Source organism: Balaenoptera ricei, chromosome 5 (assembly GCF_028023285.1).
Source record: "Balaenoptera ricei isolate mBalRic1 chromosome 5, mBalRic1.hap2, whole genome shotgun sequence".
Lineage (NCBI taxonomy): Eukaryota > Metazoa > Chordata > Mammalia > Artiodactyla > Balaenopteridae > Balaenoptera > Balaenoptera ricei.
Window position 1 is genome coordinate 9,457,765 of NC_082643.1, and position 13,989 is coordinate 9,471,753.

A 13,989-nucleotide genomic window follows, 5' to 3' on the forward strand; every position below is an offset into this window, starting at 1 on the left:
ACATCAAAAGCAAAGGCAACAAAAGCAAAAATAGACAACTAGGACTATATCAACCTAAAAAGCTTCTGAACAGCACAGAAAACCAACAAAATAAAAAAGTAACCTACTGAATAGGAAAAATATTTGCAAATCATGTATCTGATAAAGCATTAATATCCAAAATATATAAAGAACTCATACAACTCAATAGAAAAAAAGTCCAAATAGAAAATGGGCAGAGGATCTGCATTTTTCCAAAGATGGTCAACAGGTACATGAAAAGGTGTTCAACATGAATAACCATCAGGGAAATACAAATCAAAATCACAACTGAGATATCATCTCACATCTGTTAGAATGGCTATCATCAAAAAACAAGAAACAAGTGTTGCCAAGGATTTGGAGAAAAGGGAACCCTTGTGCACTGTTGGTGGGAATGTAAATTGGTGCAACCACTATGGAAAACAGTATGGAGGTTCCTCAAAACATTAAAAATAGAATTACTATATGATCCAGCAATTCCACTGCTGAGTATTTATCCAAAGAGAATGAAATCACTATCTCAAAAAGACATCTGCAAACCCATGTTCACTGTAGCATTATTTACAATAGTTAAGACATGGAAACAATCTAAGTGTCCAAAGACAAATAAATGTAGAAATAAAATGTGATGTATACATATATATATATATATACACACACATATATATATACACACACACAATGAAAGCTATTCAGCCATAGAAAAGGAAATCCTGCCATTTGCACCAACATGGATGGACCTTGAGAGCATTATGCTAAGTGAAATCGATCAGACAGAGAAAGACAAATACTGTATGATCTCATTTACATGTGGAATCTAAAAAAAAAAGTGAACCCACAGATATAGAGAACAGACTGGTGGTTGTCAGAGGCAGGGGGTAGGAGGTGGGTGAAGTAGGTAAAATTGATGGAGGTGGTCGAAAGATACAAACTTCCAGGTATACCATAAGTAAGTCCTGAGGATGTAATGTACAACATGGTGACTATTGTTAATAATACTGTATTGTATGTTTGAATGTTGCTAAAAAGTAGATTTTAAAAGTTTTCATCATAAGAAATTAAAAAAAAACTGTAACTGTGTGATGACTGGATGTTAATTAAACTTATTGTGGTAATCATCTCACAACATATACAGGTGACCCCTGAATAATGCAGAGGTTACGGATGCTGATGAAAATTCGAGTTTAACTTTACTGTGGGCCCTCCATATCTGTGGTTCTACGTTAGCAATTTGACCCATGTAGTACTGTAGTACGTATTTACTGAAAAAAATCTACGTATAAGTGAACCTGAGCAGTTCAAACTTGTGCTGATCAAGTGTCAAACTGCATATCTCTCAAATCATTGTGTTGTACACCTAAAACTAATAACAGTGTTATATGTCAACTGTATCTCAACAAAAAAATAAAGTGAGGTATCAGTGTAGTGTTGTGGGTTTCTCCAGCTCCATTCAGCTGCTGGGGTAGGCAAGGAGTAAGTAGCATGTTGGTTTTAGAGAGGGTTGAGATTTTAAGGTAGCAGATATTAGCTTCTTTATTCCTGTGTTGTAAATGCTTGTTTACCTGCCGTCAGCATCATTAGCTTGAGTGATGCCCGAGTATATGTCTTTCTCATTGTTGTCTCCCCTGCCTGTAACTCTTTGACATATAAGAGGTGATTAATAAATGTTTAATATAATATTTCCTTTCTGAAAACATATTTAGGAATTACTGTGTTCGTTATGCTCCTTCCCCAAAATATAGCCGATGAATCAAGCGAGATGATTTACTTATAAATTACATAAGACTACAGTCAGTTTTCCCCTACCAGTTCTTTATATTTAAACGGAAAAAATTAATATTTTCAGAAAGTAGTTATATTCCCTTTTCTGAGAACTAATCAAATGAGTCCATCAAAGTGTTAATCAAACATGAAAACGTCCTTTGATAATGTCATGGGTGAGTTTTAAAAAATATTATCTTAATCTTCTAAGCACAAATATGGGGAGGGGGGGGCAGTGTAACGCAGCCTAGGTTTCTCCCAAAGATGAGAGTTAACTCCTCGGGGAAAGATAAGTATTGGGTTGGCCAAAAAGTTCGTTTGGGTTTTCCATAGGATGTTATGGAAAAACACGAACGAACTTTTTGGCCAGCCCAATATTTGCAGGATTCCTCGTTGTAAGACTTCTCATACTGTCCAGAGATAGTTGAGCTTCTTCCTCTGCAAAACTTCTAGTACCATTCTTTCTTCCATGTCTGTGAACGGTAACCACCACTATTATCTCGTGATCTGTTTGTGTTTCTGTGATAAATTGGTAAGTAAAGGTACATTTTTCAGGGGAGGGAAAAGCACCTCCCACATCAAAACGGGAAACTAAGATCCCACATGCTACGTGGTGCAGCCAAAAAAAAAAACAAAACAAAACAAAACGAAACAAAAAACAGTGACGGAATACTGCTTTAAGGCTCCTTCTGAAGGTGCTGTTTTGGTGAGCAGGGCAGCACATTTCAGCCTGCATCTGTTTGTCAATGTGTGTTGTGAGCATGACTGCCAAAAAATGATTAAAGGGATAAAAAAATGCTATTTGTAGTCCAAGCTTTCTTTTAACATAGTTCTTACCATAAACAAGGAAAGCTGATGGAATGTTTTGCACTCCTTTTGCCAAACTCTGAAACTAACGAACCCTCAGCCACAAAGCCACCTGGGAATTACAAGATCTGGAGTCAGTGGGATCTCTTTCATTTTGGAGGAAGTCTCCATTAGGGCACTGCTCAATGTAACAAACTATGAGGCGTTACTAGGTTGTTTGGTTTTGGTAAAATACCCATTCTCAATAGGGTAAAAGCCATTTTCAGGCTTCCCTGGTGGCTCAGCGGTTAAGAATCCGCCTGCCAATGCAGGGGACACGGGTTCCAGCCCTGGTCCGGGAAGATCCCACATGCCGCAGAGCAACTAAGCCCGTGCGCCACAACTACTGAGCCTGCGCTCTAGAGTCCATGAGCTACAACTGCTGAGCCCATGCGCCACAACTACTGAAGCCCGCGTGCCTAGAGTCCGTGCTCCGCAACAAGAGAAGCCACCGCAATGAGAAACCCGTGCACTGCAATGAAGAGTAGCCCCTGCTCACCACAACTAGAGAAAGCCTGCGTGCAGCAACGAAGACCCAATGCAGCCAAAAATAAATAAATAAATAAATTTTAAAAAATAGAGTAAAAGCCATTTTCATTGTCATAAATATAAGTGAGTATTTTATAACATATTCATTTCTGGGGAAGAAACTGGCTCTGAACTCTACGTATTTCTTCCTATTGCTTGCTGCACGATTTTGGGCAAGTCTTCTAACTTCTCTAAAGCTGCACTGTCTCATCTGTATAATTAAAAACCTACACCTCATAAGACGTGATGGAAATTAAATGAGATAATTCATGTTCCATTAGCGCCGGGAATAGAATAAACATATAATAAATGATAGAAGTGAGAGCTATTAATTTTAACAATAAACAAACATAATAAAGGACTGCAGAACTTGGGACAACATGTCACTATTACCAAATTAACTTAGTGATTTAATCTTAGACAGCATTCTTCAAATTTGACAACAGTGTAATTCAATGAGCATTTATTGAACAATTACGACATGCTGGACCTCAGGCTAAGTCCTGGTATCATTAGTGATAAAGGCTGCCGTCTTACAGAAGTGGAGAGTCTAGTAGGGAGACAGACACACAGACTCCTACCTCCTGCAGCAACTGTTGGGTGTTTACTGAACAGTAGGCATAATATTTAAGCACTGCATATATATTTTCTCATTTTCAATTAAAAACAACCCTATGAAATAGGTATTATGATTCTCATTTTATCAATGTGAGAACAGAGACACAGAGAACTTAAACTAGCCCAAGGTCACCTAGCTGTTAAGTGACGAATCTAGGATTTGAATTTCTGGCAATCTCACGAAGGAGCCAGCAGCTTTAACTTTATGCCAGCTTGCCTCTTATGTTTTAAAAAACATTCAAGAGCAACAGACATTTACTGAGCATTTACCACCTGTAAGGCATGAGGGAGAATAAATCGGACCTGATTTCTGCACCGTGGCGCTTGCGATACAGTAGGGAAGACAAATGTTCATCACCTAACTACATAAATATATACATACGAACTGTGATAAATGCTAGAAAAAAATTGTAAGTGTTAAGTAAAGAATGTGTAACGTATGCAATGCTATTTGCGAATATATACAGGGCACACAGTTAATTCTGCCTGAGGCAGATAGAGGAGAGGAGGGAAGGGCTTTCACAAGATAATAAGAACAGGAAGAAAGGTACAAAATAAGAAAGCTGACATGACTGGGCACAGAGGGACTAGAGAGACGGGGGCAAGGGCTGAGGCTGAAGGAGTGGGCTGGAGTCACACTGTTGAAGGCATGTGTACTGCGCTAAAGAGTCTGACTTCTATTCAGTATTCAGCGGTGAACAAAGCGTTCTATAATACTCCGGCTACAGTGGTGGAGGAAAGGCCAGGGTGATACTAACACAGTTTTGGACTGAAACTCCCCCAGACACTAACCTTTATTGATAATAGAATGCCCTAGATTACATTCATACCTTTTCCACTTTCTAACTTTGACACTCAGTAAACAGAGCATGTGGAATGGACGATTTTGGGTTGCCTTCCCAACGCTCATATCCCTCCTCGTCCTCTGCCAATGTCCCCAGTTTCTATTGGGGTGCCATGGGGGTCCCAAGGTGACGCCTCTCCTGGCTCAGGGGCGAATCATGTGACCTCGCCTGAGCCAATTAGTACACTCCTACCTCCCAGCCACAGTAATTGGTTCAGGAAGGCGACTCTCAGGAATTCTCTTGGGAATGCTAGGACAAAAGGTCCTCTCATTTCAGTGAACATGGTAGTGTTAGGAGAGAATTCTCTATAGGTCTCTTATGTTCCTGCATGTCTTAAACAGAAGCACTCACTGCCTTTGTTCTGGATTATCTTTTCAAAATATCTATATAATGAACTGTCTTGGAAGATTAGATAGATTTTGCATCTGGAGCAAAGGCTGGTTTCCTTATAGCCTTGGAAGACAGAGAAAGCTTCTCCCTCTGGAGCAAAGGGCAGTCATGCTTACTGCCTGTTACAAAAGAGTCAGGTTCCCTAAATTCAGAATACCTCTCTGGTAGCACAGTTGACTGCTAAGGTATCAACTGAACCTCTCTGCATCACTGTGTGGGAACTGGGGTTTAGGTAACCAGCATGAAAAAATGCTGGCTATTGCTACTGCTGGGAGTAAGAAAGTGTCCTTCATCTCAGACCTAGGAGTCTCGTGTCTTCTAGTAGCATACATGAAACTGGCAGGTTAACTTGTCAGCTTGCAGAAAGGGTAAAATCTCAGACCCTCACAGTTCTCAGTTGGTAGCATATAGCCCTGGAAGCCATTGGCAGCCATCTTGGGGCTATAAGAGGGGTTGGTTCTAATGTGAAGCTGACACTGTGGAATTCAAAAACATGGAAAGAAATCAGGTCCTCAGTAGACATTATTAAGCTACGCGGTAAAGCTTTGACAGAACTCACAGTATTTCTAAGATTTTTGGTATATGAGTCAATAAATTCTCTTTCTGGCTTAAGTAAGTTGGGATTGTGTTTGTCTGCTATTTGGAACCAAAGGTATTCTTACTGGTTCCATCTGAATGTTGTTCTTAATTTGAAAATACATCTGATTTAAATGCAAGCCACATTAACTCTGGCATAATCATGTTACTTTGCTGCTGAAAGCGATAGCATTATCAATTTAAATGCCACTGATTAATTGGAGTGCTTGGCAGAACCGGTATTGACAAGATCACGTCCCATGAAAGCCCTAAGTAGAAAGGACTCAGAAAAGTTTTTTGGGACGTGAGAATACTACTAGTCAAAAGCAGTAGTTTTTAAAAAATATTGAACTCTGCTACTCTGTTTTCAATTGTTTAGCAGGTCCAGCAGTATATAAGAATCCCATTTAAGAGGTCTGGGTAGATTTAAGAATTGCTAGGCTACTTACCAGTCTTTATCATTCTATGCAATGTAATACGGTCACAAAGAGAGACTTCTGACTGGCGGCATGATGGGCATAAATAACTATGTCATTTTTTTTTTTTCCTTTTTCTCTTCCCTCATTTAGAAAAATAGAAAAGAATAGGATAAAGGGATGTGAGGCCCCTATTAACAGGATGAGTAAATAAAGGGCTGGTTAAAGTTATCAGGGTAAGCAAATGATTAAAGAACTTTAACATGAAGCAGAGGACAAGGTCAAGTACAAATTTTCAGGATGTTCTCAGATCCCAAAGTGTATATACGAAAAAGAGAATCAAATAGTGTTGCATTTAAGATCAAGGAGTAAACAAAAAATGGGAGTAAATTGTGATAACAGAATTAGAGAGGGAGAATAAATCATTTATTCAAACAAGACGCATTTACTGAAGGTCTATGCCAGGCAATATGTCAGATTCTATATACACAAGGATGAACACCATACAGCCTTATTCTGAAAAGAGCTTGTATTCTACTGAAAGGGAGACAGAGTAGTAGTCAAAAAAATGCCATACTGACATGGAACCCAATAGGTGTGATGATTTCCATCAGGGAGAATGATACCAGGAAAGGCTACAAAGAAGAGTCACTTGCAAGACAAGTTAGTATTTATCTGATGGGCAGAAGTAGGTGTTGGAAGAGGTTAAAACACTTCTTGATTTATAAAAACACATTTCTTTAAACTTTCCCCTGAATCATACCTTTCCTTAGGAGTTCCTAAATCAAGATAACTGCTAGAATTTCCTTGTATTTGTGATATTTTAACAAGGATTTACCTACGTTTATGTGCTAACTCTGATTTCCTTTATGAAGAGCATTGCTGTGGGATTTTTTTAAAGTATTTCTCTAAGAAATAGAAAAAACTGAAATGTTGTTTTCTCTGTCATTCATAGCTATAACTAAGTAATCAAACTGAAAGGTGATATCCACGAAAACTCCAGACATAAAACCTATGAGGAGGGGCTTCCCTGGTGGCGCAGTGGTTGAGAATCCGCCTGCCAATGCAGGGGACACGGGTTCGAGCCCTGGTCTGGGAAGATCCCACATGCTGCGGAGCAACTAAGCCCGTGTGCCACAACTACTGAGCCTGTGCTCTAGAGCCCGCGAGCCACAACTACTGAGCCTGCACACCACAGCTACTGAAGCCCGCACGCCTAGAGCCTGTGCTCCGCAGCAAGAGAGGCCGCGATAGTGAGAGGCCCGCGCACCGCGTGAAGAGTGGCCCCCGCTTGCCACAACTAGAGGGGGCCCTCGCACAGAAACGAAGACCCAACACAGCTATAAATTAAAAAAAAAAAAAAAAAAAAAAACCTATGAGGAAATAAATAATATACATAGGGGTGCAAACATCCCTAGATATTCCATGACTGCAGAACATCACAGGGTATTTCAAAGAAGTAGCAACTTGTGATAAACATCAGAAAAAATTTTCATATATAGCCACCCAGAAAGAAAAACCAAATATCTGTCTAGGCATATAATTGAGTTCCTTGGGCCATATCAATACATAATTGGGTCTGACGTACTGCCTGGTAGAGACACTAAATAAATGCTTGGTGAATGAATGAATGAATGAATGAATGATTTATTCTCCCTCTCTAATTCTGTTATTGCAATGTATTCCAATTTTTTGTTTACTTCTTGATCTTAAATGAAACCCTAACTGATTCTCTTCTTCAGATTCACACAATGGGATCTAAGAATATCATGAAAATTTGTACTTGACCTTGTTCTCTGGTTCATATTCAAACTCTTTAATTAGATGCTTACCCTGACTTCAGAAAACAGAAGTGAGAAGCAAAGTAAAAGCTGAAGTATGATCAAGATTATAATAAGTTTTTGAAAATGTATTTCCTCAATCCACATTGCCTATTATTATTTTTGTCCTAGCCAGTATGTCAGTAGAAGCCAGAGAAACAATTCACTCTAAAAGTGACTCATCAGATGGAAAAGAAAAGGAGAAACCAGTGTGATTTCTTATAATTAATTTAAAAATGAGATGGAATGTGATTTTAAAGTAAAATAATAAATTCATCTGCTTGCAGCTAATAAATAATTTATACTTTATAGTAATTATGTAAATTTTAAAATGACAATACAGTTGTAAAATAGGCCCATGAGAATACAAAAAAGTTTCAACCATATAAATTCTGAGTTTTAGTATCTGGTGTGGTAATAGCAAATGAGAAAAGTGATTAGTTATAATAATTCAGGTATTTACCTTGGTCTATAGCAATTATGCCTCTGTGTTAGGAGGTGGCAAACATTATCAGTAAAAGGCCAGAAAGTAGTCATGGCTTTATGGGTTATATGGTCCCTGTTGAAACTATTCAACTCTGTTGGTGAAAAACAGTTTTTCACACTGAAAAACAATGTGAAAGCAGCCACTGACAATATGTAAAGACAAGCATGGCTGTGTTCTAATAAAACTTTATTTAGAAAAACAGGTACTGGAGTAGTGTTGGCCTGTAGGCCATAATTTGCTGACCCATGTTCTATATCATTCATTTCTTTCACCTTTTTCTTTCTTCTCTATTTTTTTAAAGTGTCCACACATTCATCAAAGGGTCAGCATTGTACATACCATTTTATATTGAATTATTTGAAATTAATTAATCTGACCAAACTTTTTTTTTTTTACATAATTAACCTTTAAAATGTAATTATCAATAGTCCAGAATTCAGCAAACATTCTCAATCCCACTGGATATTAGGAAAATGACATTTTACATTCCAATCAGAGAGATACTAATTCACATCTATCATGTTGATAAACATATAAGACTAATAATATCCCATGCTCACAGTTTATAGAGCGCTGGAACTCCCATATACTGTTGGTAGAAATACCAACTGGTACAACTGTCTTAGAGAGTAATATGGCAACATCCAGACTTACTAAAAATGTGTAGACACCTTAGTATTTCACTCCTGGCTACATATCCTGATGAAATATATTAATATAAAATGTTTCTGTAGCATTTTTTATAATTAACAAGTTGAAAATAACTTAAGACAAGGGATCATTAAAATGTGTCATGGTCATACCACAGACTATCTCAAAGCAGTTAGATATATAGCTGGTTCTCGTTATTTGTGATAGTTGTGTTCTTTGAAGTTGCTTTGAACACTGAATTAGAGAATACTGAACCACTGCTGCCAGAGGAAATACAGAGTTTGGTTCCTATGGGCCTCTGATTCCATTTTTGTCAACTAATCAATATAGAACCTTCTTTTCTATGTGTTTATGTTTAAAGATACCTTATTTAATATACCTGCTGATTTATTAACATTGAACTCACAGCAAACAGCACTATAGCTCATGCCTGAACAATGCTTATGAACACACATATTCTCTGTAAGGCACATCACAGCCTTCTTCTGCTTGAGAACACTAAGAGCTTGGAGATTTCATCCAGCCAATACAACAAAATCAAGCGACTTTACAAAATACTATTCACGAGATCCACGATAGAAAAATAAATTATTAGACATACGAAGACACAGAAAAATGTTTCTCGTATACAAGAAACAGGAAACTGAGGGAGTCTGATCTGAGAGTGTCCAGATACAGGATTTAGCAAACAAGAGATTTTCAGCAGCTACTACAACTGTATAAGTTCCACTGCAGTATAACTGTATAAACTCAAGGACTTAAAGGAAAATATGCTCAGAATCACTATGTTCAAATAGGAAATGTCAACAGAATCTATAAAATAAAAGCACCAAATAGAATTTCTATAAATAAATTTTAAAAACAGTATCTGAGAGAAAAATTCACAAGATAGGCTTCCCTCAGATTTGCGATAACAGAAGTCATTAAACTTTAAGACAAACATTAGGTATTATCCAATCAGAAGAACAGAAAAAAAATTAAGTATTTAACAGCACCTGTAGGACAATAATATAAGGTCTAACATAAAGCTACTAAGAACCCCATAGGGAGAAAAGAGAGATTGAGACAAAATAAAATACTTTAAAAGAAATAATAGTTTAAAACTTTCCAAGTTTGTTGAAAGACAGAATTTATAGTTAAAAAAAATTGGAGCAAATCTCAAGCAGGATAAAAGTAAAGAAAACCCATTTAAGCACATCACAGTCAAACTGCTGAAAACCACTGATAAAGTGGAATATTTAAAGCAGCCAGAGACAAATGATATTTTATGTATACAGGTACAATGACATGATTCAGAACTTACCACGAAAAAAAATAAAACAAAAAGAGACCAGAAGACAATGGAATGACAGTTTTAAATGGCTGAAAGAAAAAAAAAAAAAAAATCAACCGTACACATAGAACTCTATTTGTCAAAAATATTCTTCAAGATTGAAAGCTAAACAAAGTCATCTTTGGATAAACAAAACTAATATTTCATTACCAGCAGAGTCACACTATAAAAAAATACTAAAGGAGATTCTGTTGAACAGAAATGATAACAAAACTGACAACTTCAGGAAAGAATAAAGAGCACCAGAAATCGTAACTATACATGCGTGTAAATATAAAAATTGTGCTTCTCTTCATTTATTTGAAACACACATGACTTTAAAGCAAGAATTTTAACATTGTGTTGTAGAGTTATAAAGAGAGAATATATCTGACAATTAGAGCATAAAGAAGTGAAAAAAGGAGGGACTTCCTTGGTGGTGCAGTGGTTAAGAATCCACCTGCCAATGCAAGGGACACGGGTTTGATCCCTGGTCCGGGAAGATCCCACATGTCGCAGAGCAACTAAGCCCGTGCACTACAACTACTGAGCCTGTGCTCTAGAGCCCTCGAGACACAACTACTGAGCCTACGTGCTGCAACTACTAAAGCCCATGCGCCTAGAGCCCGTGCCCTGCAACAGGAGAAGCCACAGCAATAAGAAGCCCACGTACTGCAGCAAAGAGTAACTCCTGCTCGCCGCAACTAGAGAAAGCCCACACACAGCAATGAAGACCCAACGCAGCCAAAAATCAATCAATCAATAAATAAAATTTAAAAAAAAAACAAGTGAAAGGAGCAAAATGGATCTAGATTACAAGGTTCTTATATTTTACGTAAGTAGTAAAACATTAACTCTGAGTAGATGGTGAAATGTTAAGGATGCATACTGTAACAACTAAGTAATAATGCAAAGAGCTATAGCTAAAAAGCCAACAGATAAATTAAAATGAAAAATTTTAAAAAGCTCAGTAACCCCCCAAAACACATAAAAATAACAGCAAACAAAACCAGGGAAACAGAAACAAAACCAGGAAGAACATACAGAAAACAAATAATAAAATGGTAGGCCTTAAATCTAACCATATCAATAACTGCTTTACTGAAAGGCAGAGATCAATCAAATGAATAAAAAAATAAAGACAATAAAAATTTGATTATATGCTGTCTATATTACATGTACTCTAAATATAAAGACACAGAGTTTGAAAGTAAATAGCAGAAAAAGATGTATTTATGTAAATGTAAGCATAAGAAGAGGTTTTATTAATAAAAGATGATGTAGACTTGGAGACAAAGAGTATTATCAATGATAAAGGTGAGCATATCATTATGATAAAAGGTCAATTTATTGGGCATATACAGCAATCACAAATGCTTATGTGCTTTAAAACAGAATATCAAAATAAAAGAACTAAAACTTGACAGGATTAATGGAAAAAACAGGTAATTACCTAGTTGGAGATTTTAACACCGCTTTCTAAGCATTTGATAAAATGTGACAGAAATATCGGTAAAGATATCAGGATTGTGAAGACAATCTCTAAAACATAATCAACCACTGTGACTTCACTGAAACTTGTAGAACACTGTAATAAAAAATTGTAAGATACACACTTTTTCTAGCGCACATGCTACATTCACCAAGATGGATCATATGTGAGTCATAAAATAAGCCTCAGTAAATTTAAAAGGAATGAAATCATACAGAGCATGTTCTCTGATCACAACAGAATTAAATTAGAAATATCAATAAGATATCTAGAAACTCCCCAAATGTTTGAAAATTAAATATTTGTACTTCTAAATAATCCGTAGGTCATTCAAAACTGAATGATAATGAAACTATTTTAAAATTTTTGTGATGCAGCTAAGGAAATGCTTATATTAGTGAAGAAGAGAAAAAAAATGTATGTCCCAACGTTTTACCTGAAGAAGCTACAAAAAGAAGAGCTAAGTAAACCCACAGATAAAAGCTGAAACTACAAAGCTTCTAGAAGAAAACAGGAGAACATCTTTGTAACTGGGAGGTAGGCAAAAGTTTCTTAATCAGGACAGGGACAACACTAAGCATAAAAGAAAATAATCAATAAATTAGACCATCAAAATTAAAATCTTTTAATCAAAACATAACACTATTAAGAAAATGAATAGTTAAGCTTCAGGAAGGGGAAAATAGTCACAAAACATATATCTGACAAATTATTTATATCAGAATATAATGCACTCCTACAAAAAAAATAAAAAGACAAAAAACCCAGTAGACAAACTGGACAAAAGACGAGAAAAGACACTTCAAAAAAAAAAATATATATATATATATATATATAAATACACACATGAATGGTCAACACACACATAAAAAAGTGCCCCAAATTATTAGTCATCAAAAAATGCAGATTAAAAATAAGTAAGCTGCTGCCACCTCTTCCAGCTCCACCACCAGTGCTGCAGGGAAAGGCAAAGGCAAAGGGGGCTTCTGGAGATTCAGCTGTGAAGCAAGTGCAGATAGATGGCTTTGTGGTATTAAAGATTATCAAACATTACCAAGAAGGACATGGAACTGAGGCGGTTCACGGAGTGCTTTGGGGCCTTGCTGTAGAAGACCAGCTTGAAATCACCAACTGCTTTCCTTTCCCCCAGCATACTGAAGATGATGCTGATTCTGATAAAGATTTGTAAACTTGACAAGCCTCTTAGACAACCTCATCTACCAGAGGGCAGACAGCAGAAGCAAGAAGAACTACAATCCCGCAGCATGTGGAATGAACCACATTCACAGAAAGACAGACAAAATGAAAAGGCAGAGGGCTATGTACCAGATGAAGGGACAAGATAAAACCCCAGGAAAACAATTAAATGAAGTGGAGATAGGCAAACTTCTAGAAAAGAATTCAGAATAATGATAGTGAAGATGAGCCAGGACCTCGGAAAAAGAATGGAGGCAAAGATCGAGAAGATGCAAGAAATGTTTAACAAAGACCTAGAAGAATTAAAGAACAAACAAACAGAGATGAACAATACAGTAACTGAAATGAAAAATACAATAGAAGGAATCAATAGCAGAATAACTGAGGTACAAGAATGGATAAGTGACCTGGAAGACAGAATGGTGGAATTCACTTCCACGGAAGAGAATAAAGAAAAAAGAATGAAAAGAAATGAAGACAGCCTAAAAGACCACTGGGACAACATTAAACGCACCAACATTCACACTATAGGGGTCCCAGAAGGAGAAGAGAGAGAGAAAGGACCAGAGAAAACATGTGAAGAGATTATAGTCGAAAACTTCCCTAACATGGGAAAGGAAATAGCCACCCAAGTCCAGGAAGCACAGAGAGCCTCAGGCAGGATAAACCCAAGGAGAAACACACCAAGACACATAGTAATCAAATTGACAAAAATTAAAGACCAAGAAAAATTATTGAAAGCAGCAAGGGAAAAACGAAAATAACATACAAGGGAACTCCCATAAGGTTAACACCTGATTTCTCAGCAGAAACTCTACAAGCCAGAAGCGAGCGGCATGATATATTTAAAGTGATGAAAGGGAAGAACCTACAACCAAGATTTCTCTACCAAGCAAGGATCTCATACAGATTCGATGGAGAAATCAAAAGCTTTACAGACAAGCAAAAGCTAAGAGAATTCAGCACCACCAAACCAGCTCTACAACAAATGCTAAAGGAACTTCTCTAAGTGGGAAACACAAGAGAAGA

At 37.0% G+C, this 13,989-nt stretch overlaps 2 protein-coding genes across 5 annotated transcripts in view; one reads left to right on the top strand and one right to left on the bottom strand.

Moving 5' to 3' along the window:
• Positions 1–13,989, top strand: part of HERC3 (HECT and RLD domain containing E3 ubiquitin protein ligase 3) — a 513,145-nt gene that overhangs the window by 324,388 nt on the left and 174,768 nt on the right. The gene's annotated exons all lie outside the window — the stretch shown is intronic.
• The window catches only part of FAM13A (family with sequence similarity 13 member A), a 340,455-nt gene that overhangs the window by 146,619 nt on the left and 179,847 nt on the right, over positions 1–13,989 (bottom strand). The window lies entirely within an intron of this gene.